Genomic DNA, 19,530 nt, shown 5'->3' on the forward strand with positions numbered 1-19,530 from the left:
TTGCGGGACACTGGTCTTGCCAAACCCTGAGCCTAAGATAACATAACAATAAGCATACTGGATCAGAACCAATGGTCCATCTAGCCCAGTATCCTGTTTCCACAGTGGCCAAACAGATGGCCTGGGGGGCCCAGCCTGGGTGGGGACTACAGAGGTCAAAAGGGCAAGTCCTAACCAGACCCTAAGAAGATGTATACTGTGAAGATAACACACTAACTTATGCTAGGGCAAGCTAGAAAACCAGGATTAATCATGTGTGTCAGTCAGGTGGACCAGACATATTTTTAAAATGCAAAGAGAAATTTGTGCCCATTAGAAATAGATTTGCTCTGTCAGTGTTCTGCCCACGTATTTGCTCAGTCAGACTGCTTCTCATTTGTGGATAGACATCCTAATTAATGAATTAAAAGCTTCTCTCCCTCTGGTACTTTGAATATTGAATTGAGTTTGTTTATTGCTGTGACTAATAAATTACCAAATATGATTTTTAAATCATAATCTGGCGACCACAAAGGACTTTCCCAAGACTCTGGAAGGCTGTGGATAAATTATGGGTTCCAATTAAGGAGAGGCAGCTGCCCCCACTGTATTTTGTCCCTGGCTTTACAGACATGCAGTAAACTCAAAGTTTTTTTTAAAAAACTTACAAATACTTGCAGATGTGGTTAGGCCCCAGGTATAACTCTACCAGGTCTGCAGGTGAGCGCTGGAGAGGCCCCACACACGGCTTTGTATTGGGGTTAGTAAAAATGGGTACCCGATCAGTGGATAGTGGGGCATGGGTGGCAGCCCTTCTCCTCTCTGCCCATCCACTTCTTCAAATCTTTGACAGCAGCAAGCATCTCCTACCTGCTGCTCGTACCAGCCTCAGGTCTCCTTCTGACATCACTTCCTATCACAGGACCAGGAAGTGACATCTGAAGGAGAGCTGAGGCAGGCACGAGCAGTAGGCAGAAAATGCTGCTGGTGAAGATCTGAAGAGGTATGCAGTGGGGTGCACAGCACAGAGATGCTGGGTGTCACCACCCCAAACATCTCTTTACCTCGCTACACCACTGTATCCACTGAAGTAAAAAGGAACTGGTACCAGACAATGTGTGCCCCTATAGGAAGGGTACCACTGCATGGAAGATGTTTAGGAAATGGGGATCTGAAAAATAGAAGTATATGGCTAAGTAACATGTTTTATACACAGGGGAGCACATAGCAACTGCCAGGAATTTAATTTAATGTGGTGTCTTATTTACCGCTAAATCTCCCATAGGATTCAAAGCGGTTTACAAAACAATCAAATTGGAATATTTGCATAATACACATGGAAAGTAAAACATGTGTCCAGTGTAAAATCAGATGAATGGGTATAGTTTTGGAAATAGTATTATCAAGTATCTATTAATGATTTGGCTCCAAAATATAAAAAACATTTGAATAATGCTAAAGAGTCTGTTAAAAAAATTTGGAATGTAAAATCAAAATCATTTAAGAGAAATGTTTGAACTTGAAATCATTTAATAGTTTACAATACTTGATACACCACCCTTCAAAGTAATATCATAGTTATATACAGATTATAAAATAACTCACATACAATCCCCCCCCCCCCCACATACACACAATTTTTAAAATACATAAAACTACGATGCAAATAGAGAATGACTATTACCAGTTCAGTGCTTCCTCCAGTTGCTTTTTCAAAAAAGGTATATTTTTAATTCCTTTTAAAACAATACAAGTGTTCTGATTCAGTTTCCACAGTACTCTCCCAGTTTATGCCCCAGTGGAGGTCAAAGATAGGGAAAAAAAAAATCTGAGTTGCAGTGTGCATGAAGGTGCTGCTGTGAGAGGTGACCAGATAATTGAACCAGAAAGTGCTCCATTAGAGGTGCCATAGTAACAGCCCCCAGAATGAAGGAACAATGCTTTAGGAAGGGAAGCAGATCAACCTGTAAACAGGATGAAAATGCTGATTCTATTGCTCACAGAACTAGGCTTCAGATGCAGGAAAGAGGTAATGGGGAAGAAGTGGGACAGGAGCACCCTCTGTGCCTGAAAGTAATGGTAGATTAATTAGATGTCAAAACCCCTGGTCTGCACATGAGGTATGGGCTATCAATAGGGAACTACCACAGATCCAGGAGGATCTGGGGAAATGGCAAAAAGAATTGGATGCTTTAATTCAGTGTCATAATCCCTCATATGGGGACCTAAATTTGCTACTAAATGTAGCTATTCCAAATCCTAGGGCAGTATCCCATAAACTTTGTCAAGCCGCAGGACACTCGAACAAACCTTAAAAATACTAGGAGTCACGTTGGACAAACATTTATCCCTAGAAAATCACACCAATCTCACAGTCAGGAAAAGCTTCTCGGTACTCTGGAAACTTCGCACCATAAAAAAATACTTCGACGACACCTCTTTCCGCCTACTAGTACAATCCTCCATTCTCAGCATACTGGACTACTGCAATATCATTTACTTGAGCTCCACGAAGAAAACCACCAGGAGACTAAAAATAATCCAGAACACCGCCGTCCGCCTCATTTTCGGCCTGAACAAATGGGAACACATCACCCCGTTTTACCACCAACTACATTGGCTGCCATTCGAAACCAGAGTCCTATTCAAGTTCGCCTGCTTCTGCTACAAAACAGTATTTGGTTCATCGCCAAGATACATCAATCCTCATTTCAATCTGAATTGCACCAATAAGAAATCCCGCAGAATCCAGCTGTTCGACTTCCCCTCTCTAAAACTATGTCATCTCAAAAGATTCCTAGACAAAACCTTCGCCTTCCAGGAGGCTAAGCTAAACCCATGGCTAACCCAAATGGTACTCGAGGCTCCCACCTATCTCGGCTTCAGAAAATTACTCAAAACTCACCTATTCCGCGAACAGGACCCTTAATCCCCCCCTACTCCAGCAATAAATCCTAACCCCCCCTCTTATTGCTCTTCTCCTTCCTTCTTGATCTCTCTTTCTCTACCTTACCTTCTATCCTCTCCCTCATTGCTGCTTGTATTTCTGATAAAATGTTTGTAAATCGGCGTGTCATCGCGGATCTTAATTAACTGATATAAACCGCCTAGAACTCGCTGGGTATGGCGGTATATAAGAATAAAATTATTATTATTATTAAACATAGTGCCTGCAGCTCGAGGCATCCGGAAGTGTGCGGATGCCATGCGAATGCGCAAAGGCCCTCCAGATGGGCCCTGAACTGCCAGTGGGGATGCCGGCGGGGAAGAGGGCCAGAGAGAAGGAGAAACGCTGGTACCGGCTGATTGCCTACACTTCAGGACGTGCCTTTCACTGCAGTCAGCCAGTGCAAGCACCTCTCCTCTTCCCCGGTGTGTCGCGGCACATCTAAAATCTCAGAAGGTATACTAGTGTGCCATGGCACGCAGTTTGCGATACACTGTTCTAGGGACAAAGAGAAACTAAAAACAAAAGCAAAGTGGCCAGTGGAAGACCCACTGCTAGACCCCCTTAATGACCGACAATAGGATGAACTTTAAACAGCTTGTTAAGCCCTGGTAATAGCAGTCACTGAAGTTCTTTAAAGCGGTCAGTATAGGATAGGAAGCAAGACTGCTGACTGCCTCAGGCCTAGATTCTCAGAAAACCCCATTAAAAAATGGGGTATACTATCGCAGCCGTTCTGGTACTGATTTTAAAAAAGCGTGTCATTCTCCAAAAAATCACTCATGCAAATGAGGTTGGTGGAGAGTAGCGAATAAACCCAGAGTAAACACAAAAAGAAAAAATGACCCCCCACCAGCAGGGGGAGAAATGCCTATTCTCTCCCACTGCCAAGCAACCACGCTCTCCCCCTTACCTTGATTTAGATAGCTGACCAGCTGGCCTGCCCCTCCCTGGTGTTTCCTGGGATGCACTGGGGAGGAGCCTCTGATTTGCCCAGGTTGTTTAAGGCCCCTCCTATGGGTGAGGCCTTAGGCATCCGGGCCAATCAGAGCCTTAGGCTCCTTGCTGATGCATCTGGGGAGGGACCTAAAGCTGTGATTGGCCCAGACACATAAGGCCCCACCCATAGGAGAGGCCTTAAACAATCTGGGCCAACCGGAGCCTTAGGCCACTTCCCGGTGTGGACCCATTTTGAAGAGGCAGGCTAGCTGACTGGAGGGAGTAGGCATCCCTCCGGTCAGCCATCTAAATCAAGGTAAGGAGGAGAGGGTGTCAGTCGTCGAAGGCACAGTGGGAGGTGTCGCGTGGCAGCAAGAGAGAATGGGCATCTCTCCTGCTGCTGGGGGGGTGGGGGGAGGTTGCTTGGTGGTGGGAGAGAGTGGACATCTCTCCTGCTGCCGGGGTTTTAAATAGTTCTGTCTCTGTACCAGCACCCCTGGACCAGTCGCTGATTTGTGTCACCTAAAACTGACCCCGCTCTTGGAGAATGACTCCGCGAGTTTTAAGAATCCTCCAGAGTGCTCATTTCAGTATTGAAGAGCCCATTTGAATGGCAGTGTCAGAGACTGCTAGAAAGCTCGCTAAATGCCGAGATAAGTCGTTTTGATAATCTGCCACTAAAATGCGTGCACGCTAAATCATCAGAAACCAGCTTAGCGGCCGCGTTAAAATTTTGAGAATCTGGCCCTCTGGGTGTTATCAAGTACTGTATGTTGCACAGAGTAAAGCTACTTAGATAGCAGCCAAGACCAAGGAGCAACAAAATAAGATCTTTACAGGGCATAGTTTTCAGAGAATGGGGACCAGGTGACTGTGGAAGAGATTCTACTCCACCTGGAGTTTGCCATCAATATTAGGGTTATTTTACGTTAGTAAAATCCGGACCCCCCTGGTTCTGCCCCCCCCAGGCCCGCCCAGTTCCACCATCCCCGCCCCGTTATGCCCCAGCTCCGCCCTCAACCCCGCCCCCTCTGCATGTTCATCGGACAGAAAGGCATCCATGCATGCACAGATGCCCCCCTCTTCCCAACGAGATTTCTTTTCAAAACCTGGACAAAGTGCTGGGTTTTGAAAAGCCATCCAGATACGCGGACATGTCCGGGGAAATCTGGACGTCTGGTAACCCTAATCAATATGGACACCAGAAAAGAATGTCCCAACAAAATGCTCCCTTTCAGCCTTGAGGATCCACAATGTCCCACATTGGAGCCACTATGAGCATTCTGGAGACACTGACGGACCAGACCTGGCACCAGCTCAGACAAGGGCTGAACAACCCAGGGCTAATTCAGTAAGGCAGCATATTTTAATTTCCATATCCTCCGACGGTGAAATTACATTACATTAGTGATTTCTATTCCGCTGGTGCCTTGCGGTTCTAAGCGGATTACAAAATTAGAAGAAAACTGGACATTTCCAGGAAGTTTACATATCAGGTAAGAATAGCAATACATTCAGGTTAGGAAGATTATTACATAACATTGAGGGAAGAAATATTCTGGTTACAGATGGAGGTTGCTTGTTTAGGTTTCTGAATATGGTTTTGGGGGTAAGGTTTGAAGAATTGGCTAGGAGATACTATAGGGGTGGTATTTATGAAGGAGTATGCGTGTGCGAGTAGGATGGAGGTTAGAATGATGGGAGGTGTTTTTTGACTAGAAGAGTTTTGATTTCTTTTCGGAACACTTTAATGTCTGTTGTTTTGGTCAGCAGTTTGGAGACGGTTGGGTCAATTTTTGCTGCCTGTGTCGCCAGAAGGTTGTCGTAAAGTTTCTTGCATCGAGTACCATTGAGAGGTGGGTAGGTGAATAGGCTTTGAATTTTCCTTATTCTGTGTGTGAGGTTGCGGTATAGGCGGTTGTTTAGGTAACTTGGTGCAGCTCCATGGGTTACTTTGAATAGTAGACAGTAGAATTTGAATTGTGATCCTGCTTTTATCGGTAGCCAATGAGAGTCTAAGTATGCATTGGTGATGTGGTCAAATTTGCTAAGCGAGTAGATGAGTCTGAGGGCTGTGTTCTGAACGGTCTGTAGTTGTTTTATCATGTTGTTTGGGCATGATAGGTAGAGGCTGTTGCAGTAGTCTCATGTACAAGGAAAACCTCTCAGCTTTATAAGAGACAGCGGAGCTACTCACTTTGCCAAAAGTTCCCGTTTTACTGCAGGTCTGAAAGTCAACTGTAAGAAACGTCAACTCTGCCAGCAAAAAGGTAATATTTCTTGGCTGTATACTAACACAGGTTCTACCTCCCACACCAGTCTGTTGCTAAGAAACTCTTCAAGAAAATGCCTGGGAATCTGTAATTACTGAACACAACAGATTTTATACAATGCATTGATAAGCATGCCTTTACAGATGTAACCGAGAAGCTCTTACCCTGAGAACCTGAAGAAGAAATGGCTTTTAGGTCCCTCAAAGAAGCCCTTATCAGCACCCCCAGCACTGGGGATAATGAATTACTCACTGCTTTTCCAACTTTATCAACACAAAATTCAAGGAGACACACAATTCACTTCAAAGAAACACTGGCAATGAAATGGCTTTGTTATGCAAGAGTCACATCCACGTTAAGAGGTCTCCAGTTTAAACTGCCACTTTGCTACCCGTACCAGACAATGCGGAAATCAGATGACTGTGTGCTAACGGCTGAGTCTCAAACTTAGACCAGGCAAGACCTTGAGGGTTATCCCTCTACATAGGGTTACCAGACGTCTGGATTTCCCTGGACATGTTCTGCTTCTAAGGACATGTCCAGGGGTCTGGACGGCTTTTCAAAACCCGGCACTTTGTCCAAGTTTTGAAAAGTCTCCTCTCAATCGTGTTGGGCAGGAGGCAATCCGCACGTGCGCGGATTGCCTCCTGCCCAAACAAAGCAGGCAGCGGTGGGCGAAGATGGGTGGGTCTAGGGCAGTGGTCTCAAACTTGCGGCCCGCCAGGTACTATTTTGAGGCCCTCGGTATGTTTATCATAATCACAAAAGTAAAATAAAACAGTTTCTTGAACATGTGTCTCTTTAGCTATAAATGACAATATTATTATTAAGACTTGGCCAAAAGGAAAGATTTATAAACTATAAAGAGTTCTACTGCATGCAAAATTGTCATTTCTTTAATAAGACATTACCTATTTTTTCTGCGGCCCTCCAAGTACCTACAAATCCAAAATGTGGCCCTGCAAAGGGTTTGAATTTGAGACCACTGGTCTAGGGTGTCTGGATTTTACAATTGTAAAATCTGGCAACCCTCCCTGTACATAATGTTGGCTTTGAATTTCAGATGACTCGTGCCTCAAAGACCAGAATGGGATTTGGTAGCAAGGTATGCAATAGATAGCTGAACCTGTTGCCCTTATTTGGGTTCGTACTTTAGCCAAAGGTCATTTTGTAAATATTTATGCCGATTCAAAATATAGGTATGGAATTTAGGAAGTTAGCTTATTCCCTAAAGTCAGGTAATACCTAACAGCTAATGCTGAAATACTGTATATGTGCATTGTTAGAATATGTTAAGTTACCAAGCCAACTTGCTGTAACTAAATGTAAAGGACATGATAAATTTAAACTTTTGCATGTTCCCACGCTGAAGGAAATCGCAGAAGCAGAGCCCTTCAACACAGAAAGAACAGGGAGTGTGGGAAGGATCAGGATGCCAACAGCCTGATGCTGGGATTTGGGTCACAGCTCAGAGAATATCAGCGACACCTGAAACACTGCTACCCCACTTAGCAGAGCTGTGCCATGGGAGAACTACTGACAAAAAAGGGATTATGATAGCAATGTTTAATGAATTATGGCATAAATCCATGCTTTTACTATTATGCTGTTTAATCTGTCAAAACAGCACAACCCTGGTAAGATATGTGAAGCAACAAGGTATCTGCCTCCAACCTAAGGGATCATTCATGAAAATTCAAATGGACTTCATACACATGCATAAGGAGCAAGGGCTTGAGCACTGCTTAGTAGTGGTATGTTTTTTTTCTGGGTGGATAGAGGCGTATCTATACTCAGAGACTTTAGCAAAAAGAAAAAGCTGACATCCTCCATACCTGTTTGGGGAGCATCCCAGGTGTGGCTCCTCTGACCAGGGCAGCCATTTCACTGGGAAAGGGCTGAAGCTGGCATGTGAGAGATTGGGTATAAGACAAACTTATCACCTGGAGAGCTCTGGCCAAGTGGAACAGGTAAATAAGTTACTGAAACAAAAATTGGCAAAAATTAAAGCTGAAATTAAATTGATTTGAGGTCAGGCTCTTCCATTGGCATTTACGAGCTTGCAAAATACACCAAACCAGAGGCATGATCTTACATCCTATGAAATAGTTGCAGGACACCCTTATATCCTCTTTCATACTAGGGTTACTACTACTATTGCTCATCATTTCTTAGGCTACGCCTACCATATCCCAGAATGCACTGGGAAAGAGGCCTAAGATTTCAGTCTGGCATCTCTTTTCCTCCCTGTTATCATGGTCTAATATCTCTCTCCTTCCCTCCCTCCTCTCAGTGGCCTGACATTTCTTCCCTTCCTTTTCCCCCTTCTCACAGTCTGGCATCTCTCTCCTCTCCTTGTTGCAGTCTGGCATCTCTCTCTCCCCTCCTTCCCTTCCCCTTCCACTGCTCTTACATCTCTCTGTCCCTCCTTCCATCACCCTACGTCGGATCTGACATCTCTCCCTTCCTTGAGTCATCTCTCCTCCCCCCTCCCCCCCAGTGTAACATTTCCCCTGCCCTTCCTCCTTTCTGGCTCTTCTCCCAGCCCAACATTTATTTATTTATTTCAATTTTTATCCCATCCTCCCAAAAAGCTCACAACAACTTACAAAAAGACAGTCACAAAATAAGTCCACAGACATGACAGATACTTTGGGAAGTACATAGAAAGAGGCAAAAAGGGCTAGAGTCTTATTGGTGGAGTCATTTTACAGAGAGGAGACTGTTTGTTGAAATTATCATTGATCGAAAAGGAGAGTCTTCACTGCCTTTCAAAAAGCCATCAGTAAGTCTAATCTTCGGGTTTGTGCAAGTGTTGATTTCATAGATATGGCTGTAGGAGCGCTTGTGTGTAGTTTCCATTTGGAGAGATCTCCCTAGGGGGATGCCGAGTTGATTTCTCCAGGCCTTTTCCTTCAGTAACTTGTCCAAACCTTTCTTAAAACCAGCTACGAAAGGTTTGGACAAGTTCCTGGAGGAAAAGTCCATAGTCTGTTATTGAAAAAGACATGGGGGAAGTCACTGCTTGCCCTGTATCGGTAGCATGGAATATTGCTACACCTTAGGTTTTGGCCAGGTACTAGTGACCTGGATTGGCCACCGTGAGAACAGGCTACAGGGCTTGATGGATCATTGGTCTGACCCAGTAAGGCTATTCTTATGTTCTTATGCTAGGGCAGGGATCAGCAACTTGCGGCTCTTCTTGCATGTGGCTATGGCTCTCCAGGCTCCAACCCTTTAATCTCCCTCCCATCCCCACGATCAACCTCCCTCCCCCCTGGGCCTACTGAAGTACCTGGTGGTGGCCCTCTCACTCTTGCCTCCTCACAGCTGCCTTCTAAAGTAGCTGCTGCAAACTCTCATAGCTGCTTGTTGCATTTCCTATAGTACTAGCAGCAGCTCACTCTCCATCAGGTAGCCTTGGGGCCTTTGCTAGGCTGGCCACCTCTGAGGAAATAGAAGTTGCATTATCGGAGGCAGGCCAACCTAGCAAAGGCCCTGGGGCTACCTGACGGAATCACAGAATTAATGCTAGCAGCAGCTGTGTGGGGAACTTAAAAGCACAGTGAGCTTGCTGCTGCTAGTCTGGGAGGGCTAGGGGGAAAAGACGATGGTGGCAAAAGGGAGATATGCAACGGCAGAAGAAGGGTGGGAAATATACAGCGCTGTGCACCTCTTGGTGTGCATACCCCCTGGGATACGTGTACCATATGTTGAGAACCTCTGATTTAGTGCTCTGGGCTGTGGTAGAAACCTCTACCATGGCTTAGTAAAAGAAGGCCTTAATTTATTTTCTTCACCTCTTTCTGGTGAGGCACATTTCTTTTTTATTCCTGAAAAACACTAACAAATTGCATTACATATAAATGCCTTCGTATTTACAAAGAAGGAACTCTGCCTGTACTGTTTTGTTTGCTCTGCTGGCAGAAAAAAGTATGCATATCGATTTTTGTTAACAGCTCTACTGAAACAGTTAACTTTGTCCTTTTTAATTATTAAGAAATACAAGATAGAAAAACAGTTTTAAAAAACTGTACAAAAAAATTCTCTCTCACATTAAATTGCTTACTTTGTCACAATTTTTTTGCAATACTTTCCCTAAAAGACATTAACTATTATATTGCTAACCTACATTCCTAACTACAGAAAATATATATAGAGTGGAACCTTAGTTTACGAGCATAATTCATTCCAGAAGCATGCTTGTAAAACAAATTACTCGTATATCAAAGCGCGTTTCCCCATAGGAAGTAAGGGACACTCGGAGAGAACTTACTCCCTTCTGGCTCTCAGAGAGAATGAGAGCCAGAAGGCCTTGAGCATGCACAGATGCCCATGGCCCAGTCCAGCCAGCAGCACAGTCTTCGGGCACCTCTTGTGGGTTGGTGCTGTGTGCCGGTGCAAGATGGGGGTAAGGTTTCAGTTTGGGTGGGTGGGCATTCGCGAGGGGGGGGGGGGGGCGATGCTGGTTCGCAGGTGGGGGGACTCACAAATTGAGTCAACGCTCGGTTTGAGAGTCACGATTTGCGAAAATGTTTTGCTCGTCTTGCAAAACACTCGCAAACTGATGTTTGACTGTATATACATTTATCTGCATGCAGGCAAAGAAATGGATGGATTATGCCACTTTGTTGGCCACCGACTGATGGCAACACACATAGTGAGGAATCCACCCTGTGATGTTTCATGGCAGAGTACAGGATTGGTTTGCTATTGCCTTCTCCCGCACAGTGTGTGGCTCTACTATATTGATGCTGCCTAACATAGGGCCCCTCAGTTTACAGAACCTGGTATTCTCAGGTGGGCTCCCATCCAGGATCTAGCCAGGCCTGATTCTGCTTGGCTTCCAATAGTAAGAGCAGGCCTACTCAGGGCAGCCAGTTTACATAATACAAATCACAAAAACTATTTTCCTCTTCAGCCTGCTACCACAGAGATGTTTTGAATTCATTGCAATGTCATTCAGACTGTTCTTGAAAAATGCATCAACAAAAGCAGATTCTGTCTGATTTCCTTCATTCTGTCTACGCTCAATACTGGAAGCAAGTTCATCTGATTTCTGGATCTCAATGTCTTTTGTGCCAACAAGAATCTTCCTAGAGGGAAATCACTGTTCCTTTCCCCTTTTTCAGCTGCTCTTTCATACTTTCCCTCAAGCCTCTCAAGAATGCTCCAGACATTCTCTCTCACTTCTTTCTCTGGCCCTTCACCTGTGTCTGAGCAGAGGCATTCTGCAGCCTATCCCTGCTTATCTTTGTAAGAGGACAAGAAGTAAAAGAGCCTGAAATTGGTACTACACTTTTACCAGTATGGGTCAGTGCTCCTACACTAACTACCCTTCTCTGGCATTGAATCTGGAATGTCACTGCATTCATATTCATTCGATAAGTCTACACAACCTGGTTTAAGACAATAACACAGTTCTGCAACTGAAGGCTGGATAATTTCTACTCTTGTCAGCAAAATTAGTCTCAGAATGAACATCTTCATCATAGAAATCAAGGTCTTCAAGGTCAATAAAGGCCTTGGTCAGTGTCTCTAATTTCCTTTCCAAATCAGTTTGTTGGGTTTTCAGACAGGAATTCAAACTAAGAACTCTTATCTGCTCTGTCAATTTTCGGATGCTATTAGTCTATGTGTCTCTTTAGCGCCGGCAGCGGCGGTAACTGCTCAGACGCTCATAGGAATTCTATGAGCGTCGAAGCAGTTTCCACCACTGCCAAAATCCGTGCTAAGCGTTAGTAAAGGAGGGGGGTAAGTTTCTCACTCATTGGGCTCCTTTTACAAAGATGCGCTAGCATTTTTAGCGCATGCACTGGATAAGCGCGCACCCAAAAAACTACCGCCTGCTCTAGAGGAGGTAGTAGCGGCTAGCATGCACAGCATTTTAGCACGCACTAAGCGCGCACTAAAACCTCTAGCGCGCCTTTGTAAAAGAAGCCCATAGAGCGCAAAGCAGACAAAACAAACCAGCTTGCAGTTCTCAAACTTCCCTTCTTGCGTTTGAGGAATAGGAATTGTTCATATTTCCTTTCTACATCTCTCAAAGATTCACATCCATCTGTGAACGGTTCTACGTAAGAATTCTTATGGTTCAAAAATATGCTGCATAGGGCAGAATTCCTTTCCTGCTTTTGGGATTTACTGTGTTTTAATTTGAACCACCACACTGTGTTCTCTACCTCGTGTATACATGTTCAGTTTCTGCTTTTCTGTTTGCCAATCTGCATCCAGTCCAAGGGATAAATCAATGCTTTGTACACACAACGCTAAAGAGTTATTTACAGAACAGATCCTCTCAAAATTAACCCTTTTTGATGCCTGCGTTGCTTCATTAATTTTAATGGGATCTGTTTATACCTTCTCAGTGCTTTGCTTTATGTATATATATGAGAAGTGTTTGGGATTTAAAATTGGCTTTATTTAGTTCAAATCAATAGTAACACAGATCAACAATCTTAATTAAAGTCAGATTACAGAAATATGTAGAAACTTACAATCTGTGTGTCTCAGTAAGATGTTATGTTTAATGTTTCCATACAGAATCAATCCCATATATCTACTCTAGGTTACCCCTTGTTTGGACTTGAACTTTGCTAGTTGCTGTCAGGCTAGTACTGTTCTAAAAAGAGTTTGATGTAAAACAGAATTTCACTGTGGCAGCGTTTCTGATATTAGCTCAGTTTGAATAGAAATTTCTCACCTCTGCCCAGGAAGAGATTGTGGTTTTAAACTAGAGAATGACATGGTGACAAAATTCATCACCGTTCCTGTCCCCGCAGATAACCGCGGGAAATAATCCCATGTAATTTTCTAGTGTCTATTTCAACCTCGGTCCTTCTACACCAGCATTCTTCAAAGCAAAGCTTGCGGGTCAGTGGTTGTGGCCATTCATACTCTGATTCTTATGTGAGCCAAGGATAATGAAGCCATTGTGACATCACTGATGTGATTGGTTCTTAGGCACTGGTGGAATGAGGCATTATGACATCACAATATCTGCTCTGGATACCAGAGACTGTCATTTTGTAGTGTCTGTTTCAACCTCAGTCCTTCTACACCAGCATTCTTCAAAGCAAAGCTTGTGGGTCAGTGGTTGTGGCCATTCATACTCTGATTCTTCCCTCTCTCTTTAAAGAATGACATGAAGATGGTTTCCCGCGGTTATCCACGGGGACGGGAACGGTGATGAATTTTGTCACCGTGTCATTCTCTATTTTAAACCCACCCCACGCCCCCACCCCAGCAAGGCATCCTTCTCCATGGCTCATCTTTCCAGTCTCTCTGCAGGGCCTGAAGCCGCCAATTCTGTTTCACATTCTATCATGCTCTCGCTCTCTCATTCTGGCTCTTGCTCATACTCAGCTCTCTCACATTCTAATTCTCCTAATATCCAGGAAATCCACTGTTATACAGCAGTGTGTTGAAAACTTTTTAAACTGCTAGCACGCTAATCTCGGGGCTGTGGCTAGATGGCACCCGGATATGAGCAGACATTGACACGATCGACATCTGCGCATGAGCAGATGTTCTCCAGCCATGGCGCTGAGCCTCCTATTAATGCCGGTGATGCAGAAGGAATGGTGAGGAGAAGGAGCAGAGGCGCCGACACCGATTGACTGACTACGGGATGTGCTTCTCGCAATGAGAGGCACGTCCTGTAGTCAGTCATCCGGCGCCTGCGCCTATCCTTCTCGCCCACGCCTGGAATCCTCTGGGGCAGTGGTTCTCAACCCTGTCCTGGAGGACCATCAGCCATTATCCCATTATCTATTCCAAGATGCTTTTGGTTAAAATGCCCTTTTAAGGGCTAAGTTTATAATCAAATTTTAACCTTTTGCTATTTTTTATCCAACCTATCGTTTTACCCATTTTTGTTTTGCCTATTCTATATCAATTGTAGTTCTTCCCCATCATCCCATAATGTTGCTGTATGTCTGTGTAAGTCACCCGTTTTCCTTGTTTTCCACACGCCTCAATGTAATTTTTATAGTTTGTTTTTATGTAATTTTATTTTGTTAACCGCTTAAAAATTAGAATAAGCGGTCAAAAAATATTTTAATAAACTTGAAACTTGAATATGCATGAGAGAGATTTGCATATAATTGAGGTGACAGGCATGGAAATCTACCCCATGCATATTCAGCTAGGGCTAACATGAAAACCTGACTGGCTGGTGGTCCTCCAGGACAGGGTTGGGAACTACTGCTGTAGCACACAGTTTGAGATACACTGTTATTCAGGTTTGTCGCCATAGCCATTAATGGTGAGTCCAGTCATTGGATGTTTACAGGCTGACAAGGAAGTAAGCTTGATAATTCATGACTGGTCCAGCTTAATGAGTACTAAGACATGGGAATTGGTCCTATGATGCAAAGGCCTAGTCAGCTTAAGCATAAACAGTACAACCCATTCTCTGATAGGCCCATCAAAGGGGAGTCTCTGCAGACCTGCCCTCTTACTACCTTCATGGGTGGGCATAATTGTCCCACATCATCATGACCTAAATGGCCTTCCACCACGGTTCTTCTGTCCCATGATCTAATCTAAAATAAACAAGCCAGCTCCATGTTGCAATGCTTTTCAGTATATCAGCTTGGATCAATAATGCTGACAGCTCAATTTTCTTTAAAAAAAAAAAAAAATGCAGTTTCTGGACAGATAAGTAGCAAAGCCTAAGTTTAACCAAACTTTCCCATACTCTACAGGCCCAAATCCACCCTTAACAATAGAGGGGAGAGAGAGGAAGAAAAACCACCCTTAACAATAGAGAAGAAGAAGAGAGAGAGAGAGAAGGAGAGATCTAGGGCTCCTTTTACTAAGGTGCGCTAGCGTTTTTAGCACACGCAGGATTTTAGCGCGCGCTAAACCCGCGCTATGCTCCTAGAACTAATGTCAGCTCAATACTGGCATTAAGGTCTAGCGCGCATGGCAATTCAGCGTGCACTATTCCGCACATTAAAGCCCTAACGCACCTTTGTAAAAGAAGCCCCTAATGCAGGGGTGTCCAATGTCGGTCCTCGAGGGCCACAGTCCAGTCGGATTTTCAGGATTTCCCCAATGAATATACATGAGGTCTGTTTGCATGCACTGCTTTCATTGTATGCTAATAGATCTCATGCATATTCATTGGGGAAATCCTGAAAACCCAACTGGATTGCGGCCCTCGAGGACCGACATTGGACACCCCTGCCCTAATGTAACCGAGATGCCTTTGTTGTGCAGCAACATTCTCCCTTATTGTCAGCACATCATGAGCTCTCTCTCAGGCAGTAGGGCGTTACATAATCTGTAGAATAAGGTCACAGTTTGCAAGCAGGAGACTGGGTACTTCTCTGGAAGCTCCGGAGGGAAAAATACCTTAGAGCCTCATTGGAAGGGATCCTAACCGGGCACTCTGCAATCAAATGCAAAAGGATCATCTCCTGGATCCACATCTCACACTGCAGAAAGGGGCCACCACCATCATGGACAGTGGACACCCCTCCCCCCACTAGAGATTTAATCAAGTTTACAAGAAAGAAGAAGCTATATAGTGGGTGAAAGGGTATATGGCTCCCTTCTTATAAGCTAGTATAACACTACATCACCAAAAAATGGTCAGAAACCTCAATACTTATGTAGAAATCGTCCTCAAGGTTTCAAAACACAACTCGTGTTCTCTGTCTTGAGAGAAAAAAGATCTCAGACCTGATACACGTCAATAAAGACAATCCGATTTTAGGCAGGATTAAGCTTTCTTTCATTAATCGAGAACCTCTCCAAATTTAATTTTTAGTGCTTTACATGTCAAAAACCAGCACCTGTTAATATTTTTCACTGCTGATTGAATATTGTTCCCTTTTCATAAGCACAGAAATAAAAGTTAATAAATAAAAAATATAAGCAGATAACCTATTTGGTGGATTAGCCTAATACATTTCCTGACTAGATTTCAGAAGCTAACACACCCTTCTTCAAGTGAGAACAGAATAAGCAAAAGGTGTCAATACTAGAAAACATAAGTACATCATAAAAATCACTGCAGTGAGAGTGTAATGAGTAAAAGTTGATGAGTGATCAGAAAGTGTCAGGCAATAAAATTGTATAGCTTTTAATGTCTTAGAAAGCTCAGTAACATGGGACTCTAAGACAGCCAGCCTTTACCTCCCATAAATCTACCCATGCCTCCTCCCCACAGACACATACACAAATTAAGAAGACAAGACAACATTCCTTTGGAAGGAAGAAGGAATAAAATATTTGGGTATTATGATCCAAAGAATGACAGTAAATGAAAAATCTTGATTGCTGAAAGTCAAAGAAATGTGTGAGCATTGGAATCCCTTACATCTTTCTTGGTGGGGGGAGAGTCCAAACCATTGAAATGATGATTTTACCTGTAGATCTTATATTAGGATTTGTTTATTAACTACATGTATGTGCTGGTATAAGATTTTATTGAATACATTGGAATCAGGGTTGGTGGTGGGGGGGGGGGGGGATGAAAATGACTTCTCATGTATTTATTGATAGATATAAGTGCTGTTTTTCAAACTACTTGTACGTATTCCTTTATGCACTGTTTTTAGACTGAAAAATGAATAAATATATTTAAAAAAAAAAAAAAAAAGACAACAAGACAACAAAGTTTGTAATAAATTGAACACAGCTTCATTTATTAATATAACATAAGAACATAACAGTTGCTCTTCTAAGTCAGACCAAGAGTTACAGTCCAGGTTACAAGTACCTGGCAGAGACCCCAAAAGTAGCAAGGTTCCACGCTATTTGACCCCAGAGATAAGAAGTACCGCTTATCTCTGGGGTTATATAGAATGGAACTTTGCTACTTTTTGGAACTCTGCCAAATACTTGTAAGCTACTTAGCTTTCCCCAGGTCTGTCTTAGAAACAATTTATGGACATCTTTTCAAGCTGAAGAGCCTCAACCACTTTAGCTTTTCCTCATACGAGTCATTCCATCCCCTTAAATCACTTTGCTCACCCTTCTCTGTACCGTTTCCAGTTCCAAGATATCTTTTTTAAGATGTGGTGACCAGAATTGCATCCAATATTCTAGGTGCGGTCTCACCATGGAGCGATACAAAGGCATTATGATATTCTTTGGGTTTATGTTCTATTCCCTCTGTAATTCTGTAATTCTCAACAATCTGCTTGCTATTTTGGCTACCACTGCACACTGAGCAGATTTCAATATATTGTCCACAAGGACACCAAAATACTTTTCTCAGGTGGTGAATCCTAATGTGGAATTTGGCATCATATAGCTATAATTTGGGGTTATTCTTCCCAATATGTATCACTTTGCACTTATCCACCTTACATTTCATCTGCCACATGAACTGTTCAAGGAATACTTCACCCAAGCATACAAGTATATTCTGGATATACCATTTACAATAAGGAAAATTCATTTTCCTGCAGAAACCATCTGCCATAGTACTAGCTAAGCAAATACAATTAAGGCTCCATTTTACCCATATTCAAGCCCTCCATGCAACTAGCTCAGGCTCCATGCAAATCTGCTCCATGCATATTCATTAGGGCTATCCTGAAAACCTGACTGGCCTAGTGGTCCTCCAGGACAGGGTTGGGAACTACTGGTTTAGATGATTTGGGGGGGGGAGGTTTGAGGTGAGGCCTTCACAGATAGGGTCTGGTGATTTAGTCATGTGGCATAATGGATCCATGCCTGCTCAGTAGGCACTAGCTAGTTCAGGGGTGGGCAACTCCAGTCCTCGAGGGCTGGAATCCAGTCAGGATTTCCCCAATAAATATGCATGAGATCTATTTGCATGCACTGCTTTCAATGCATATTCATTGGGGAAATCCTGATAACCCGACTGGATTCCAGCCCTCGAGGACCAGAGTTGCCCACCCCTAAACTAGCTAGTGCCTACTGAGCAGGCATGGATCCATTATGCCACATGACTAAATCACCAGACCCTATCTGTGAAGGCCTCACCTCAAACCTCCCCCCCCCCAAATCATCTAAACCAGTAGTTCCCAACCCTGTCCTGGAGGACCACTAGGCCAGTCAGGTTTTCAGGATAGCCCTAATGAATATGCATGGAACAGATTTGCATGCCTGGCACCTCCATTATATGCAGATCTCTCTCATGCATATTCATTGGGCTATCCTGAAAACCCGACTGGCCTGGTGGTCCTCCAGGAGAGAGTTGGGAACCACTGATCTAAACAGCTTGTGTGACCACCAGCCATGACAACCCTTAACCCACCACTGGGCTAAAAACCTTGTCCACCTTCTAACTCTCCCTGTGCTAAGTCCATTCCATGCCAATAGAGAAGGAAGGAAGGGAAAGATCTGGGGCACAGGCGTGACTTTTTCTAAATGAGGAGCATGCTCATCCGATTTCTTCTGCTCCCTCTTCCACCAACCCTGTTCCCTCTTCCTATATTTTTGTAGAATCCAAGCCAGGCTATTGGGCTAAGACTATGTGTTCTGACTCCCCCACTTTCCTTTCGCATGCCCTGCACATGTCACCTCTACTTCCACTCACCCCTGTTCCACGTCCTCCTGTTACAATCTCCCCTTATTAACTGCTCCAGATCCCGGCCTAAGGATCCCAGGCTTTCTGTACCTGGATAAGTCCAGCAGGGGTGGGATCAGGCTGCTCAACCCCTGTTAATGTTTGACAATTGGGACAAACCCTCATGCATCCTTCCATCTTTGTTTAGTCATTTCTTGTTGATTCCAAAATGTCTGATCATTTTAAATCAGGACCGTGTTGTTGGCACACCAGCCCTTCAATATTGATTCCGACTCCAACTGCACAGCCCCGTTTTAAACTTCATAAAAGTCACACATTCCTGGATTGTCTGAAGGTTCCCTCTGCATGTTCTGGTTAGACTGTTGATTTGGTGGACTAGTCTCAAGAAGTGCTCCGCCATAGAGATGTCATCTCAGTGTGCACTGTGGCTTCTCAGTGTGCACTGTGGCTTCTACTCTTATATCTATGGGAACAAATTAGTGTTTTTGAAAATCGGGCCTCTTTCCAATGTATCATCCTCCTTCATATTGCACTGAATAATATATCCTACATTAGAGGAGGAAGATGTGTAGGATCCCCTTAAGATGAATGCCTTTTCGTGTCAGTAACTGTGGGTCCTGTGATATCTGCTGGAAGTTTGTAGTGTAGTGTATTGCAGGGACTTAAACATTTTCTTCTATCTGTTTATTTTAGAAGCTTGCTTTTTACTAATTGTTTCTTTTAAGTTTTGGGAGCAATGTGCACACCCTGACTGCAAAACAAGAGTTAAGGAAGTTTAAACATCACTGTTAGCAGCCTCTAGGCACTGTTTTTTTAACTTTCGTTTTTGTAAGAGCCCCAGAGAGGCAGTGGCGTAGCAAGGGTGAGTGACGCCCCTC

The 19,530-nt window shown here is 43.8% G+C and overlaps 1 protein-coding gene across 1 annotated transcript in view; it reads right to left on the reverse strand.

Moving 5' to 3' along the window:
• Positions 1–19,530, reverse strand: part of MPP1 (membrane palmitoylated protein 1) — a 122,203-nt gene that overhangs the window by 99,852 nt on the left and 2,821 nt on the right. The window lies entirely within an intron of this gene.

The sequence above is a fragment of the Geotrypetes seraphini genome, chromosome 5, assembly GCF_902459505.1.
Source record: "Geotrypetes seraphini chromosome 5, aGeoSer1.1, whole genome shotgun sequence".
Lineage (NCBI taxonomy): Eukaryota > Metazoa > Chordata > Amphibia > Gymnophiona > Dermophiidae > Geotrypetes > Geotrypetes seraphini.